General features: G+C 37.9%; 1 protein-coding gene across 4 annotated transcripts in view; it reads right to left on the minus strand.

Annotated features, from left to right (window-relative positions):
- The window catches only part of EPHA6 (EPH receptor A6), a 449435-nt gene that overhangs the window by 150304 nt on the left and 280807 nt on the right, over positions 1-18324 (minus strand). The window lies entirely within an intron of this gene.

Consider the following 18324-nt stretch of genomic DNA (forward strand, 5'->3'; position numbering starts at 1 on the left):
TGAGTAAGCTGAACAAACCAGTTACCATAACTGGCTCACAGCTTTCACTATATGTCTTTCCACTAAAAAATATCAGTTTATTACACCCCCTCCCCCATTCCTCTCTATTATGAATCTTACTTAACTTCTTGTAAGTTTCCATGGAGCATTCTCCTAAAAATAACACATTTTTATGACTTCTGGTTTTATCTTTTGAATGAAAGAGTCTCCCTAGAAATAAGAATCTGCTTCTAAGCACAAAATTTCACGCTTCAGTTTTCTTTCCTGTAAACATTTCAGGAAGTTTAAGAAATGAAAACAATAAATACATTCTAGAATGCAAACAAACGCTGAAGAAAACAAAACTGGTTGTTTGGCTTTGAAAAAAGGGAAACTCTACACACAGACATGCACATCTTTCTCTGTGATTATACACTATCTGAGAGAGAAAACAAACTTCCATCCACTGTCTCTCCTCCCTTTGGATAACTATTCTGTGGGATAATAGTCCAGTCCTCTCTGATGTGAAAAAAACCTCAACTCAACATGTAATACCAAATGAAAAATAACTACCAAAGTGCTAAGTGGACTACACAGAGCTTATACAGGAAACCGTTCTACCCTTGTACTTAATGCCATTTTAACCACAGGTCTGATGCGAGGGTATCAGAGAAAAAAAAAAGATTTCGTGCCATACTGAATAAAAGATTAACCCAGTTTTCAGGAAGTCCTTAAAAAGCATAATGTAAATAACCAAACAGAATAAAATACAAACAAATAAATGAAAAGAATTCATAGGATTTGGATCACAATGTGATCCCTGGGTACGTATAACTACTCCCTCAGCTGACATGAAATTTTTACTCTTGAAACTGAGGGTGAAGCTGAGCTCTTGTAGTATTTCTGTGGGGCAAAATCAGCTACTCCAAGCAAGATACAAAGAAAGATCTGTTTAAAGGAAATCAGGAGGTAGCAAACATGGATTTGTATTTGCTAAACACTGATCAAGGGCCTAGGAGGGCATTGCTCTCTTAAATTTGTTTACTTCTTGCTATTTTGAGTCATTCACTGGTATTGAGCTGTGATTTACAGGTGGGGCTGAGGGAGCTGTAGCAACCTTCCAGACACATCTGGTGCACCCTGTGTGCCTGCTCCCGGGTGACGGGTCTCAGCAGGAACACCTTCCCAGCACATTGTGACTTCATCTCACCGCATTTGGGGGTTCCCTGGTTGGACAACCCAAACCTTGTGAAGTGATTAAGATCGATTACAGAAAATATCAGGTTAAGCTGTAGATAAAAGGGTATTCTTGGCCCTCCTAGGCTTTTAAAGTACAGATCGCTGATATAACGTGTCTTCAAATTATGACCCAACCTCTATAAGCTTTTCATATGTACTCAAGACGGGGATTTTTCTTTGTGTTCTGACTTCCAAATGTATTCAGCAATTTCTGCATGCTTTCAGCCTGAGCTCACGGCAGTAACTCTTCCATTTGAGGAATCGCATGTCAAAGCACAGTCCTGGCACATCAGAAGGTCCTCTCAAAAGTTCAGTATAAGAAAGAACCCAAGTCTGCTTTCTGGGAAACAACTCAGTAGCAAATTAAGGCAAGTAAATTATTTTAGATCTCTCCTAAACCAGCTGTGCTTGACCTACACTTGAAACCAAACCCCCCCCCCCCCCCGGGAGGCTCACATCACACCTGTAGCACTGTGCCAGCACTGAATCCTCTGAACCAAAATGCAGAGATGTGCAGATAAGGCTGTGACTATGAGAAGCATTTGTATTTGTATTAGGGTACTGGTAAAAAAAAAAAAAAAAAGTGTACTTTTTAACAAAAAGACACAAAAGAACCACCACTGACCATTTCTTACCTGTGTAGAAGGATGCTCCTGCATTTGTCATACAGTATTCCAGCCAGAAATTTATTGTAGGAAGAAACAGATGAATAAAACCAAGTAATTAAAAGCTGCAGCCAGCTCACTTTCTATTTCTTTTGTTGCGAAGTGCTACTAAAGGCACTGCTTTCTATGGAGAAATTTCAGCCTCTTATAACTGTTGCTCACTAGAGCAGAAGTCAATTAGACCCTAAAGATCCTATCCATTTATTGCTAAAGCTCTTTTTAACCAGACAATTGTAAGATAGGTAAATCCTATTTTCCCATTTCTAAAGACTACTCTAATGTTCCTATGATGAATCAATGGGAAGTTCTTTTAATTAGTTGTTTCAAATCCAGTAGCTGCAGGAGAACTCTAATTTGGTTCCCAATGAAACCATTTGAAAAAAATAAATGCTTAGAAACTCAGCATGGCTTTTAATCACTTTAATGGTAGCATTTTCTTGCTGTTGGTCCTAGGCTGAAGGGTGGTTTCTGAGCTCAGCCCTGATCTGTGTTTTGCACTGAGGATTCTTTGCACCATCTGCTCTCTGTTTTCTTCTATACTGTTATAAATTTCTTGAATTACGAGTCATCTTCAATGAGGTGAGCTCCTCATTTAATTCAGTCTGAAAAGTTTCTTGGTCTTTTCAAATTTTTATTGAATAATGAAAGTTCATTCCTTATTTTATTATTTTATTATTATTTTATTATTTTATTATTTTATTTTATTCCTATTTTATTGTATTATATTCTAAATGTATTTGCCTTCTCTCTATCAGAAATCTTTTTTTCTCATACAGGACAGAAAATGTGCATTTTAAATGATGACTGGATTACAGAGTCTTTTCTGTAGAAACTTTCTCTTTTTCTAAAGACGACTTCCATTATCTCTAAGTGTCTGATTTCAAAATAGATGATCTCTAGGGCGTCTGAAGCTTTTTTTCTTTAGAGCATTTTCTAACTGTCTTATTTCTTTTTTCATACTGGTTAAAGTAGGCAAAGAACTGCCAGCATTTGTCCCCCTTTTCCAGGACTGAACAACTTTTATATGATGCCCATTCACGATGAAGAAGCTTCAGACCCAACAGCAGGTGACAACCAAAGCTCACCTGACATCTGCCTGTGCATGGAATACTCCCCCCCTCGTTACCTCATTTCAAATCTTATTTCTTTGCTGAAGAGAAACCAAAGATGTTTCTATACCTCTACCATTACCAATAATAATGTGAATTGCATAATTACAGGTTATTCTTTCCTTCAGACCTCTACCTGCTTCAAGGTTCAGGAAAGACCATACTCACCAAAATTTAGGGGTTTACCACATATTTTATGACAGTTGAGAGTGGAAGAGATATTAATGCTGTAAGGATTAATTGACTTGGGTTTCATGTTTGTGTTTGTTAGTCAGAAAACAAGACAAAACTTGTTTTCTTGTTCATTAGGAGGAAAGGACTTTTTGAAGCTTATATCACAGGTTAATGGCACAAATTAAACCACACAGTAAACTCTGCTTAACACTGTAGAAGTTATGGTTATCTAATAATTCCACACCCATTGAACAAAAATGTTAGGAGGTTAATGAAACAGAATAGAGACATACCAAGGTCCAATTTTCAAGTGGTTTTCTGGATGGTAAAAACACTCTTTGCAATTTTTCTATACCAGAAAATGCTATTGTATTTATACAGTGTTTCACCAGCCTAAGTTCTGTAACTATATTAGAATTCCCATACTATTGGATCCTGAGTATGATTTTATATTATACATAGAAATAAAAAGAAGACTGAGATTTTATTAACGATCCCACACTTGAAAAAGAATGTTATTTCAGGGCACAGCAAGAAAAATATTGATTTTATTTCTGATTCTAGAAAGTCTATTAGGAAGGTAATAAGCAGTAAAAAGATGCTTTCTCAGAGGAGACATTTTACTCCAGTAACAGAACTGGAAGTAATGAAGCAACATTTCCTGATCAGTGATTGTTCCTAATGCCACCCCTGACACATCTGATGGGTCAGCTGGCAAGGGTGTGGTTGTGCTGCCCATCATCCAGAGCACTCTTTGTTCCTGTTACATGATTATTAGTCCACCAGCAGAGATCAGTCCATCCTTTCTTTCTTTTGTGTTTGTTTGTTCATCTTTCTGTTGCTATCTTTGTAGGATAAGGGAAGACAGACTCTTTAATGAGCAGGCAATATGATAGGGATCCAGGAGGCCCATGTTTAGATTATTTTCTGGTTGTGCTCTAGAGATTTTCTTTAATCTTTCGACTGAGCTATCCTAACATACAATGTGAATGTCAGTAACTTCCATTATTTGCAATACATGGGCACTGTCTTGTCAGAAGTGTGGGCTTGTGAATATAAAATACTAAAAACTAAGCACAAGTTTACGTGGAAAAATCACAGAAATATGAACAGAAATTAAACTTTTATAAAATACCCCTGTTCATAACCCATCTTTCTGTATATTAAAGGTGTCCACATGGATGAAACATCTTTGGGTTTATGCTGAATTCAGTAAGAATTTCTTTTCTTACCATACAAGGTTGCTTTGAATTAGCACAATGACCGGATAAGATATTTGATTCTTCACATAATAGAGTCTCTTATCTGTTTAATCATTTCAGTGGTAACTCACAGTTACAATGCTTGGAGGGGAGACTATTAGTGGCACTAACCTTGGAGTTCAAAGTTGAGCATGGTGTTTCCCTGACAAGGCATTAGACCCAGCAAATTAACAAGTTTAGAGTGAAAAAAAAATGGTTTTAATTTCATTTTCTTACACTAGTTCCCTAAAGGTTCGCATTCAAAAGACAGCATAGTAGTACTTCTTTTGAAGCACTTCATCTACTGAAAATAGGCCTCCAGCAAGTTATAATTATCATGTCTCCCTCCATCCTAAATTCTCTCCCCCTTCAGATTTTCTTTGCTTGCTCAGAAATGGTGGAAGGAAGCCAACTGACCCAAATAACCTTGTCAAAAAATGGATTCTGCTACAGTGCTGTGGGCTAAAGGTCATGACAGATGCAACCCCCAAATTTCCTCCAGGGTAAATGTAGATTCATCAACCTAACCTTTTTCTTACTATGTTCCATAATGCAATTCTCTCTTCCTTGCTGCCTAATTTCTCTTTCATCTATTGTTGATCCTATCTAAGAAGACAGTAATTATTCATCCACACTATTTTGCAATACTACAGATTTTCTTTGACTTACAGAATGTGCTGCCATTCTTCATTTTGCAAGATTGAGACAGAAGCACTCCTAGATCTTTACTTCTTACAGGACCTACTCAGTTTCTGATTCTTCAAAGTGGATTTTAGTAGAAGATATTTAAAATAATTGTATAAAATATCAGCTGCCACTTAGTCTGTGTGAATGTTTTGCTCTCTCTGAAGTGCAAAACCCTCAGAGGTAAAAAGTATTGTGAGATACTTGACATAATTTATTACATAGTGAACAATTCAAAATATTTTAATTACAAGGTTTCTTCAAATAATAGCACTTTAAAAATCACATAAATGCTTTACATAAATGTATGTTTTAAGGAGTTACTTCATATGCTCTGTATTGCTGAAGGAAGAGGAATAAATTCAGTTCAAAAAAGCATAGTGGGCAAAAATAAAATGAGTTGCCTGTCACATAAATGGAAATAATGTCAAATCAACAGCCTCTGACAACCGATGGGATTTTGATCAGACTAAGCAGATTCTTGGCTCCATTACATTGCCTTTTATGGCTGGAGCAGCAGGAGACAATGAGTGGCTTAAAGATCTAACAGGTCACTGAGATTCCTGAGGGAACAGTTCTCCCAAAACCAGAGCTTCTCTCTCCTCGTTTGGCAAAAGACACCACTAAGGTTGTGTGGGATTGGTATTATCATCTCACACCAGGTTTCAATAACCTATGGGGCTGAATGGCACAGTAAGAACACAGTAACTGGGGAAAAAAAAGCCCTTCACTTCATTTGCTTCTGTCAGGAATTTTTTTCTGGATCAAGTAACAGGCTGTTTGATGGCACAGGGGAGGGTGTAAGAGGCAAGTCACTCCCCTTCCTACAACCTCTTATGACAGTTATAAACCCTGATGTGGCACCTACAGTGGGAGTAACAGAACACTATGTCCTTAAACATCAGATTTGCTGCTTTCACGAGCTCAAATGTTACGTGTTGTGCTGTTTACTGTTCCTCCTGGCTCAGACGTTGGGCAAGTCACCGAGTGCTGCTGTGCGTGCCCTCCTGGGGTACTGTTCCTGACATACAGGATTCCTCTAGGAAAGAAGGCAGAGTGGCTTACAAGGTTTCCTTTTTTAGGAAATCTATGCTAAAAGAGAAGGAGGAGGGAGAAATTAGTTTCTCAGCAGACTCAGATTGCTACTATAACGATGTTAATCAGCGTGAAGAAAGATGTGTTTCAGCCAACATAAGTTAAAAATATCATGCCAGCATTGGTAGGTGCCCTGTGAAATGGGGAAAACCTGTGGGGATACATTTTTCCAGAGAACTTTGTTTTCAGCCTCCTGATGTAACTTGGGAATTGCTACGAATTTATTTGAAATACAACTTGAGGTTAAGAAGGTGTCATTTATTGCAGCAAGGTGTCATTATGGAAACAGAGCTGTAACTAAGTCTCATTCAACAACAACCCCTCCAGGGTCAACTGGAACCAAATTGCTCTGCAGAACTTCCTGCTGCTAAATTGATTCAGGAGCTTGAAAATGAAATAAGCAGGTTAAAAAGCACTAGGAAATCTGCAATCTTTTCAGTCCATTAATTGCTACTCGTCCTGTGATGTAACAAAGGCAAACATAAAATGTACACTCATTTCAGCAAATCTTTCCTGCTCATGTTTATACCAAAATATGAGACTAGATCAGATTGTAAGTAATTTTTTGTCAAACAGTACTTTACAGGTCTGAAAGGGGTTTTTCTTTTACCAAGAAAATTATGAATATTTCATTTGAACATCTTCTGTGACCCTTCTGTAAAAGCTGCGTTTGTTGGCATGTGCAGAGAATGTCAGAGCTACTGTACTTCAACATTTTGAGTGAATATGTGTAAGTGCATGGAAAAACACTGGACTCTGACTTAAAACGTACATCCTCGAACAATTTCGACACAAATGTTGATTTTGACAAAGCATTTTATAAATCCTAGTGATGCTAAATAAATGTACCTTCATAAATTAATTCCTCCAGTGATGATACAAACAAAATTACGTAATATATTATATACTACCTAAATGCTAAAAAGATTCAGAAGGTTTAGTCTATCTCTGTTTTACTTAGGGTCAAGTATCTTTTAAATCTTTAATGTGTAAATGTACAGAAAAGCACACCCTTTAAAACTCTGGCATACAGACAAGAAACACTTCTAGAAGGCCAGTAAGTCAATGGTTTGTACTTGCTGCACATGAATCACTGAAAAGCACTGCTGCCGTGAAATGTATATTAGGTGCTTAATTTCTACTCCAGTAGGGTAGAATTTAACTTGAATCAAATAATTAAAAACCTTAGTTTTGGCAAGTGGTGTCAAATCCCTCTGTAGCTGGAAGATTTGATGCTGAACTTGTGCCAGTTAATCAAATGTATCCCCTAGTTTTAGCCAGAGCATTCAATACATGTTTCACTGCCATTAGCTCAGAAACTTATTAAAAAATCAACTCTGGAGCTTCTTTTAAAGGTGACCTCTAGAGCAAGGCAACAGCAATTTTAGAGATGTCAACATCCTAAATATAGTGGTGGGTTTTTTTTGTTGTTTTGTTTTGTTTTGGTTTGGTTTGGTTTTTTTTTCAGTTGGGTATATCTATATGATCCAACACAGTGCCACTGGATTAGCCAGTTAGCTGGAGTACTGAAACTGATACAGCTGCATTGGCTCAACCCCATTAACTCTTTGGAGAAGTTCTGAGTGTGCTGGAAATACAAAGGAAAGATATAAAGAACTGGAAAAGAACAGTTAATAGGACACTCGTGAGGTGAGATCAAGGAAAGATGTTGCACTCTGATTATGTGCAAGTAATAGCAGTCTAAAGATAAGTTGAAGTAATTACCTCCTACTTTCTGTGAATGGCAGAAGGAGAGAATTTATGAACAGAAGTAGCACGGTCAAGTCATCAGGAAACCATAGACAAAATACAGAGGTACAGGCTCTGAAGTCAATGATCATTTATGTCTTCTTTTACTTAGATCATGGGGATGTTTGCACAGCTCTGTGACTGAGGACAGGCTTTCAAGGTGATGGATGGAAGCAATGACACTTGGAGGCATCGGGGAAAATCAACCCTAAAAGCAAAGAGCCACCAGCCTCTAATTTCTGTTATGTCTAGGACCTGAGATTCAGAAGAGGTCATTGGCTCTTTCTGGACTACTGTACACATATTCTGAAAACATATCACACTCATATTAAATGCATTTGAAAGATAAATGTCTTTTTTGTGTTTTCTTCTTTCAAGAAGATTTAGTCGCTTTAATTCACAAACACAAAACTGCAGAGTTGAAAAACCACTGGGATCTAAAGAGTTTTCACCTTTCTGACTTGTATAAAAATTAAAACACCCAGAAAGATGAGCAGCCTAGAAATTGGATTATAGGCAGTAAAATATGTTTCAAAGGAAGGTTTGTGGGAGCCTGGGCAATTATGGAATAACCTTTCAAAAGGGAAGCTTCTTCAACTATTTGCTACTAGTTAGGTCATGCCCTGAAGCTTGTGGTTTAATAGTTACTAGGCATATCCATCCTCATGGGTAGGTAACCTTCTGACAGAGATTTATGTGAGAAAGAAACCTGAACATTCACACTTCCAGGTCAATGCATCTCTTAGCTTAAGGATCCTGTCTTTTATTTCCAAGAAATTAATTATCCTATGACTGCCCTCCTAGCAAGAGCCTCTGAATTCTCAGAACTCTTCCATTATGCCACTTAGGTGTTTCACTTTTTTCCTTGGCACTGCCTTACTCAGTTTTTGTGTTGAAGACAACATTCTGTGTGCTGAACTTTGCCGTTCTAGCTCTTTTCTAAGTCTGTTCCTCATCTCCTATCTCTATGCCAAAGCGACACAACAAAGGTGTTTCCTACAGGAAGAAAAAAAAAAAAAAAGCAGGAAGGTTTGAGGAGGAAAGCTGAGTACTGCTGTCCTTCACAAGCTCTTCTTGTCCAAGGAACAAAGTCTAGGTAACCTGCTGACACGTGCAGACTTTGCACTGGTCATTTTCTAAAGAGGACCATCAAAATTCTGTGGCCTCCAAAAACTTAGGAAGTTGACAGACATTGGTGCAAGAAACAGAGAAAACATGCCTTATTAACTAACATGCTACTGAACATACACAGCTTGATTCTGGGATAAGCTTTTATCTATCCCTAAAGAATCTCTTGCACTACAGAAATTTTACAGAGAGAAAACACCCAGCTATGCAGCTTCTGTAGGTGCTTGTAAGGACTGATGGCTCCTGTCCACACAGAACATTAGGGATGTGGAGCTGAGTGCTTTGGGGTCTCACTTTGAAGTGCCTGGTCCTCAGAATGACATTTAGAGTTAAATTATGCTCTGTGCCCAATCCCCTTTAACATTGTCAAAAGCAGAGGAGACCCAGAGCATGCACAAAAGCAGAACTTGAGAATGTAGACAACTTTCATTTTGACAGCTCATGTTAAACACCAGGGTCAGACACTAGTATTGCACTATTGCTTACAAACAATATTGTTACATTGGAATAAAGCACGAAATAATGATCTCATGAGCAAAATATTGTTCAGCCTCTTTTATCATTGAGTAAATCATAGAATCATGGAATCAGCTGGGTTGGAAGGGACCTCCGAGATCATCAAGTCCAACCCTTGATCCACTACCACCATGGGTACTAGGCCATGGCACTAAGTGCCACATCTAGTCTCAAATCTTCCTTTTTTGAATACTTTTTAAAATATTTAAAATAATTATCTCTGTCCAATATCACACTTTGTTTTGTGATTCAGTTGGGAGTCTGGAAAGAAAACCAGTGTGTACACACAGCATATTTAAAGTTCTTTGGCATACAAATAAACAAAATCAAACAGTAAGACCCCCTAATTTAGACCCATGTCTCAGTAATTGGCAATGATCTCTGTTTCTGTCTTCTTCACCTTACAATTTCTACAACAGGCAATCATCTCAAGTCCCTCTGTACTCAAACAGTACAAAATATGGTGAAACCTGGCCAAAAAAATCCCCATGAAAACACAGCAACTACTGAGGAAAGCTTTGATATAGGAAATCTCCTCCATGCATGTAGGAATTCCTTGAATGCCACCTGGAGGATACTAATCTAGCATGGCTACGAAAGGGTCCTGACAAATTGAAATTTAGTAGATCTTCTACTTCTTTACATATAAATATGTGTTATTCAGAGAGAAATATATATATATTATATACTGTTCAGAAAATGAGGGTTATTAAAATGTGATAAAAAAAAAAGTTTAAAAATGTTAACAAAATAAAATAATACAGATTAACTTTATAATATTTTTCTAGAAAATATTATTCTGTTTGCACAGAATAATTCTGTGCCAATAAACATATGGAAAATAATTAATGAAAAAATGGACTATTTTTGCACTGCAATTTTTTGTCCTAAAATATACCTGTTATCATTTTAAAGGTTCCCACATCCATAAGATTGATTTGCTGAGCCATCATGCTAGCCTTGCAATAAACCAGAATTTTCTATGTTTCATTAATGATCACGATCACAAATTAGTTGTAGTATTGACTTAGTTAGTCATGACATGGTTGGCAAGATATACTGTGATCAAGTTTGCAACTGCTTATGTTATTCAAGTTGATCTTCCCCTGAAATGTCCTTCCAAAAAATTTCACTTTGAATGCATAAAATCTTGAGGAAGACAGGAAATTTTGATAATTAATTCATTGGTTCTGGCTGACAAGAGAGGATTGAGCTGCTCTGAGAATGAACCCCTCTAACTGCTATAACTTTGAGTTTGTCAGTGTTTATTATCAATCCTCACTTGCTGGTCAGTTCCCATTATATTTACACCAGGGTATTCATCTACTCTCAGTTACTTTAGTCATCTAATTCCACGGGAACACCTAAAATTAGGAGTATTAGGACCGTGTATAAATAGTGTGAACAGAGAGGGCATCCAGACGGAGATACAGAGCACATAGCTTAGGTTACTGAACACCCTACACCTTCTTTGGTGTTCCACAAGTAACTCAGGCTCACAAACATTCCCCCAGGGGCTGTGGGATTTGTCTTTTAGTGCTGCTCGCCCAGAGACAGCTGAATTTCCTGTCCTCAAAAAAAAAAAAAAAACCTGCAACATTGACTTTTCAAACAGTGAAACAAGACCTTAGATAAAACAACAAAAGCCCATTTCACAGAGGAAATGTAGCAATTACATTTCTTCTAAAGCTTATAAAATGTCACGTCTTAAAAGTGTTATGACCTCAGTCTGTCTGGTCCACGTTCTGCATTTCTTCTCAGTGCCTAGACTGGAAAGACAGAGCTGAGGCACAAGGTTCATCTTGGGTTTTTTTGCAGAGATAGGAACGAGCAAGACAAATGTTGTTCTGCCCCCAGCTTGGGCCTGTTAATCGCAGAGTGCTTTCTCAAACATACCCTGAATCTCTGCTAATGCACCTCTTCAGCTGGAAGCATCTCCTGTACTGTGTGGTCCTAATTTGTCCCTCAAGCACTGTGGTCAGTGGAGCTGCACAATAGAACAGGGAAAGGAATGTAGTTATGATGTGTGCAATTGTATATTTAAAATATACTCTCTATGTCTATATTCATGCATGCATTTTATCTTTAAGCTATGTCTCCCACACAAGTATATCTACATACAAATAACTGCACTGACATAAAAGCTAATGAATTTTGCTCATAAAATTATACAAAGATGGAAAAGCCCATAAAACACTGAGTTCTCTTTCCTCAGCCAGTGAAAATGTCTCACCTTTAATCTACACTCACAAACCACCTTACTGGTTTTTTTTAAGAAAACAATCACTGTAAGCCTACTGTATCCTATAAAATTTGGTGTAATATATTTAAAACAATTCATTAAACACTTCATAATGCAATCTGCATCAGAACCTCCCATCAGGTATTCAGGTATAATCCTGCTACTACATTTATATGCCAAGTTCAAAGATGTTGCTTACTTCCTTTTAAAATAAGTAGAAATACAAGATGGTGCTTCAGATTCCAAGATAACAATAATCACTATTCCATGATGTTTTTCTAAGCTCACGATCCTGAATGCAAAAGTCATGCAAAACAGCTGATAGGAGACATTTATTAGCACTCTCAAGTAATTGGAACTTGCAAGGAAGACAATAGCTGGTATATTTCAGTGTTTAAACACGTTGATGAAATAATTAAGGAAATTTTATCTCTTTAAGAATGATTTCTAGACAGTTTATAATTCAGAATAATAATTTGTAAGATGCAATTGTTGTTATGATAAATATATAACTGAAATATTCAGCTCTCATAATTCTGTTTCAAGGGTCACATACAGACTGTTCTCAGTGTCTGAAACGTCCACATTGCAAATAATCAATTCACAAATTTAAAGCTTTATAAACTTGTTCTCTCATTAGTTAAAGAGTGAATGCAATAATTTTTCTCTCTGAATAACACATATTTCCATGTAAAGACCTGCCAAGTCCTGCAGTCTCTCATGCCACCACCTCTGCTGATGGGCAGCCTAGCAAGGCTGCAGTGCTTTAGTCACAGCTGACACTGAGTGCATGATAAGTTTTGTAAGCTTATCAGGTGAGGAAAAAAGGAGAACTAACTGTGAGGAACTGTGGAAGGACTTCATGAGATCAACTGACTGGATAATAAAATGGCAGATGAAATTCAGAAGACAGTGATGCATGTGGAAAAAGAAACCCTAAGTTCATAAGCAAAATGAGCTCTGACCTGACCATTCCCACCCACGAGCAAGGTTTTTGAGTTCTAATAAATAAATCTATGAAAATGCCAGCTCTGTGCTCAACTGTAATAAAAAAGATTAGATGAAAAGTTAGGGATTACAAAGGAAAAGAGAACCGTACAGATCTTCATAATGCCATGGCATATGTCCACATTTCAAACACATTTTGAATACTGTGTGTAAATTCGGTTCTCTCGCCTCAAAAATTGTCTGTCAGAACAGGAAACAGCTACAGCAGGTAGTTCATGAAAGTTGTGGGATGGCTTACACACAGGTAACTCCAGAAAAGATTTGGACTTTCCAAGCTGAAAAGGAGAATGCAATGGAAGATTGAAGCATGAATGATATGAGGAATGTAAGGAGTGATTGTTGCTTCTTGCAGCATAAAAACTGGACATATTGAGTGAAGTCAATTAAGTGATTCTTAACAAAAAGTGAAATTAAGCTGCTGAATTCCTTGCCAAGGGATGCCATAGATTCCTTTTTAAACATGTATTTAATAATAAATTGTTGAACTACCACTGGGCAAGGGTATCCCAAAAGTACAACCCAGAAACTGGGTGAGTACTCAGGAAATGCATCTTANTCAGCTCTAATCTTCAGTTTTTGGCTATAGACAGAGAGAGTAGATGAAGCCAGATGAATCAACGGTGTGATCCAATACAGCTGCTCTTTTCTATAATCAATAGGAACAGAAAATGAATGTAAGAGGAGAGCAGGGTTGCTGCATGTTTTTGTACTTAGTAGCTCCTTAGTAGTCCTTTTTCTTTATAGAGGATCTGGACAGTCTGTGGCACCACTGGTGTATCTCAGATGCATGAGATTCATTCATCATCGAGTCCACCTGCACATATTCAGCAACTGTTTTGTAAGGAGGGAGACAGTTTATCATAAACGGGCCAAGTGCTGACCATGCATGAAGTCACAGGAGTGAAATACAGAAGTAAACCTAAAATGTAGCACACTTTCAATTATTTGTTACCAGTGTTTTGGGATAGAGGATTTGTGAAGGTTGCAGGATGTGCATTGAGTAAAGGGAAATGCAGGAACAATGAGACTTCAAGACATAAAGACTACTGCAGCAGCAAAGGAGGAAAAGATCCTATGGAGGGAAGCACTGCAATGTAATGTCTACAGGGAGTTAGTTGTACCAAAAAAGGGGTAAGCTGAAACACCAGCCCATCCGTGAGTGGGTTATCCAAGAGACATCTGCATTGCCTGTGCATTTTTATAATCATGCAAAGTAGGTGCTGAAATTCATACGCCACCAGATTGATCTTTTTTCATAAGCCTCAGAGTGGCTGATATATTAATTTCTTTAAAGCATGAGCTATACTCCTGAACATGAATCTCTTGGTTTAAGAACTCAGCTCTAAGTGTCATTGCTATCAAAACAGCAACCATTTAATTCAGTAAAAATGGGACTGGATGAAAAAACTCACATGAAAAGATTTATTACTTAATAAAGTTTGCATAGCACATTTCTTCCAGATGTAATTCACAAAACCTTGGATGTTCATTGTCTGTATCCTGCAGTACATAACAGAGGGAATATCTAGTCCCCTTCCACAGGTCAAGAAACAACAAGTGAATTTTGGCTACTGATCAAAGTGAAAATATGTAGAGGTTGAAGCTGCCTCATCTGTGTCCTGGCAGAAAAGGGGCTGAGGCGTGTGGCATCTGAATCAGAGCCATGAGCTTGAGTCCTGCCCTGCCTGTGCACTGCAGGCCACCCACAGTGTCTTTAGCTGCAGGTGGAAAAGCATCCGCAGGCTGAGGGACAAGGGTGTCCCGTCAGGCTGTCACTCATGACGATGGCTGTCATTGCCCACAGACATTTATATGCTGTGCCCACACCACTCCAGTGGATCACCCTCTTAGGAACTGACTTTTTGTCTAAACTGCCCACAAAGCTCTACAGGGTTTGTTTTTAAGTCTGCCTGGCATGTGGACTTAAATATGCACAAAACCAGGCAGCTCCTGGGTGGCTGCATCACCTTTTTTTGTCACCACGTCCACATGTACATTTATTGCAGACTGGTTTTAGAAAGGAGAGATGTCTCAACACGTAAAAAAACGAAACCAAAACATCCCTTCTGCTCCCACATTTTCTATTCATGATTCCATTACTATCATGTAAGATAAAATAGAGAAAAACACAAACTTCTTTGGAAGTTTAAATTGTGTTTTACCATGGTGTGAAAACAGAGATATGCCAGATGGCTTCAGTCAAGTTTTATGATTTACTGAAAAGTTTTTAGACAGAGAACATGCATATTTTGAAGTTGAAGCACACTGCATTCTAGTGAAAGTCTGTATGTATTACTTAGAAGATGTGAAGCAACCACAGTGATATAAGAAAATAACACAAGATGAAAAACAGTCTTTTCACAAAAAAAAATAAACCTCTCCAGGTTTTTAGAGAGACCATTCTTGTGGTTCATGTTAAGAATATATTTTTACTTCTCTTTGCAGCACCATAGTACTTTCTTTTTCAGCTTTTTCTTTCATTTACAGAAGTTAATTTTTTATTATAAGCATATCTATCCCTAACACTTGTGGAAATTCATACCCATTACCCCTTGAAACATTTTTTCCTGAATAAATGATGAATTTAAAAAAAAAGAAAGATAAAAAAAACCCCTTTCTGTTTCTGAAAGCAATAACTTTCCAATACAAATGTATTTTGTATCGTTAAAATGATAATTTCAAAGGAAAAACTTTAACCATTTGGACTGTATTTACATCTGTAAGTTTTCTCACTTACATATTTAACTGTCGAAATGACAAAAGATTTAGATGCTAGTGAACACATAGGTTTATTCTGGAGCACACAGGCCTTTTGGGAGTATATATTTGAGACATAGGCAGAGTGCATTTTTGAAATATTTACAAAACCCTCCAATCCAAATAATGTACAAAATTGTACAGAATCCACACCCCACAGCGGTCAGGGCTGGCTGATGTCAGCCAGGCTGCTGAATGCAAATCAATCCCACAACTCCATGGGTTGGCTTCACCACAGGCAGTGCAAATGAGACATTTGAGGAGTGAGGGGAATTTTCAAAGTGAAACTAAAATAAGGAGGCAGAACAAATGTAGTTTTGCACAACTTACAACATGATAAAAGCTCTTAAGATATGAGAGAAGGAAAAAGTGGGATTGTGCGCCTGAATTCTTAGTCAATGAAATTATAAAGATTAAGGTCTTATCAGGCCCAAGACTTAGATTTACTGCATTTGGAAACACCAAAGTAAAGCGTAGACAAGATAAATACTGAAGATGACACCAGCAGCCAATAAAAGTACTTCAAAGTGCTCGATTATGATACATTATTTATGATCTAGCAAGAAAAGTACAGGTAGGAGGAAAAGGTCCCTTTCTCAAAGGCTTGAACATCAGAGATGAAGGATGAAAAACAGAAGGGAAAGTAAGAGGTGATTTTCTAAGTGAGGACATAAATTGTGTTTCCCTGTCACTTCTAGCAGGCTATCCCAGTGTTTAGAATATGTAACAAAATTAATAAAATTACTTGAAATTATCTGAGACCATCTGTATCCTAAATAATGCATAAGCAGTGCTGGTTACTGTTGGAATCATTTTAGAAACTAACTCAGTTTCAGAAACATTGCTGTCACAAGGATCAGCTGGATATTGGCCCTCTGCACGCTGCAGTGAAACTGCCTTTCAGTAGAATGGATTGGGACCATTCTTCTGGAAGATAGTTTGTAACAGATCCTTTTTTTAATACTTAAAATCTTCATGTTCTCCCACCACGATGAAGAAAATTATATGGACACAAAAATTTTGGTTTTATGCTGCAGTAAATATCAAGAACAAGAACAACAACAACAAAAATCCATCCTATAAATTAACAGTTTCAAGTTCATTAAACTACATTAAAACACAGCGAAGGGCAAGATATTTTAGAGGAATTGTTTTAATACAGTTCTTCACTGTACACTGCAGTGAGCAGAAATTCTCAGTTACTCAGTTACAGTTTTAGGTGGAATGGGGGGCTAGTGAAAAAAATGGGCTTTTCCAGAAAGGAAATGAGTATTTCTTTTGGGAGGGGAGTGGGATTTTTTGGGAGGAAAATGGGGATTTTTGGGAGGAAATGGGGTATTTTCTAGGGGGAAATGAGGTTTTCTGGGAGGGAAATGGAGGATCTGGGGAGGAAAATGGGGAGGTAGGGAAAAAAAAGTGGGATTTTCTGAGAGGGAAATTGGGGATTTGAGAAGGCAAATGGGAATTGTTCAGAGGGAAATTGGGATTAATGGGATTTTTGGGAGGCAAAAACCTAACCACTGTTGACAATATTCGTACCTTACTATCGTTATTCTGACAAAACAGGCACGTCCCTGTTGTCAAAATGGCAGTGCATGTTTGTTCATGTTTTGTAAAGGACTTTAAATTGCCTAGGATTGGGTGGTGGGGAGGGAAAGGACAGTTTGTTCTTCATGCCACCATCCAGGTGGCCTCTTAGCAGCAAGTTGGCTCAAGCAGCCATTCCAATCTCGAATTGTTTTGTGTGTGCTCATGTGCATGCTAAACAAACCCTGCCATTCTCCTCCAGCTCCGTCACCTAAGCATCTGTCAATCAACAAATTGCACTTTGGCGTGAACAAAAGGTTTAAGATGGACTCCTGCCACCCTCCCAGTCCCAAGCTAAGTAGCTGTGAACATATGCAGAGACTGTGCTGTTCGTTTTTAGGGCTTTACGATGGCACATTTAATTTTACTAAAAGTGCAGTTGATGGAAAGCGAGTTACAGATTGAATAGGCTGTACAGCAGATGTACAAGGTCATTCTGCAAGGACTACTCATTACTTCAAATTACCACCCTTGAGGAGAAACTGCAGTATATGCCAGGATGGAGCTCTTTCTGTGACACCTCATCTTTCAGGTTCATCCCAAAGGCCATCTTTGTTTTCCTTACCAATAATATTTCCCAATTAGAACCTGCTGCTTTAAGTTATGATGACTCAATTGCCATGTCTAATGGAATATGGGCAGTATGTTACTGCTGCTTCCACTCATTGCAGGAAAGGTGATTACTAGAAATTGCACACAATGTATTTGTATGTTCCCAGATCTCTGTTTCTGCCCCATTTGTCAGAGTGATGAAAGACAGATGCCTTGTTTAGTTTTAAATCACATTTGCGTTCCATTTTCATTTATCTTTTGCTTTCATTGCTCCTCGTTGAATTACAATCTGACAAAATTTGTCAAAAAACCCCATCATGTGCTCAACAGTTTATAGGGTTTGGCAGCGCTGGAATTTTCTTCTTATTATTTGTCTGTCCTGGCATTCAAACAGAGGCAAGTATGAGATGAAGGCAGTTAACTGGAGCACAACTTTGTTAATTCTTCTGGGAATCAGCAATATTTTATTGGAGATAGTTCCTGATCTTTTCTTTATTGACTGCTGCCTCTCAGAGAGCCACCACCACAACCTTTACACTTCTCAAGTGATTTCCCAGTGAGCTGGAAGGGAAGCATTGCCCTCCTTACATAGGAGAGAT

The sequence above is a fragment of the Lepidothrix coronata genome, unplaced genomic scaffold, assembly GCF_001604755.1.
Source record: "Lepidothrix coronata isolate B3197 unplaced genomic scaffold, Lepidothrix_coronata-1.0 Scaffold205, whole genome shotgun sequence".
Taxonomy (NCBI): Eukaryota; Metazoa; Chordata; class Aves; order Passeriformes; family Pipridae; genus Lepidothrix; species Lepidothrix coronata.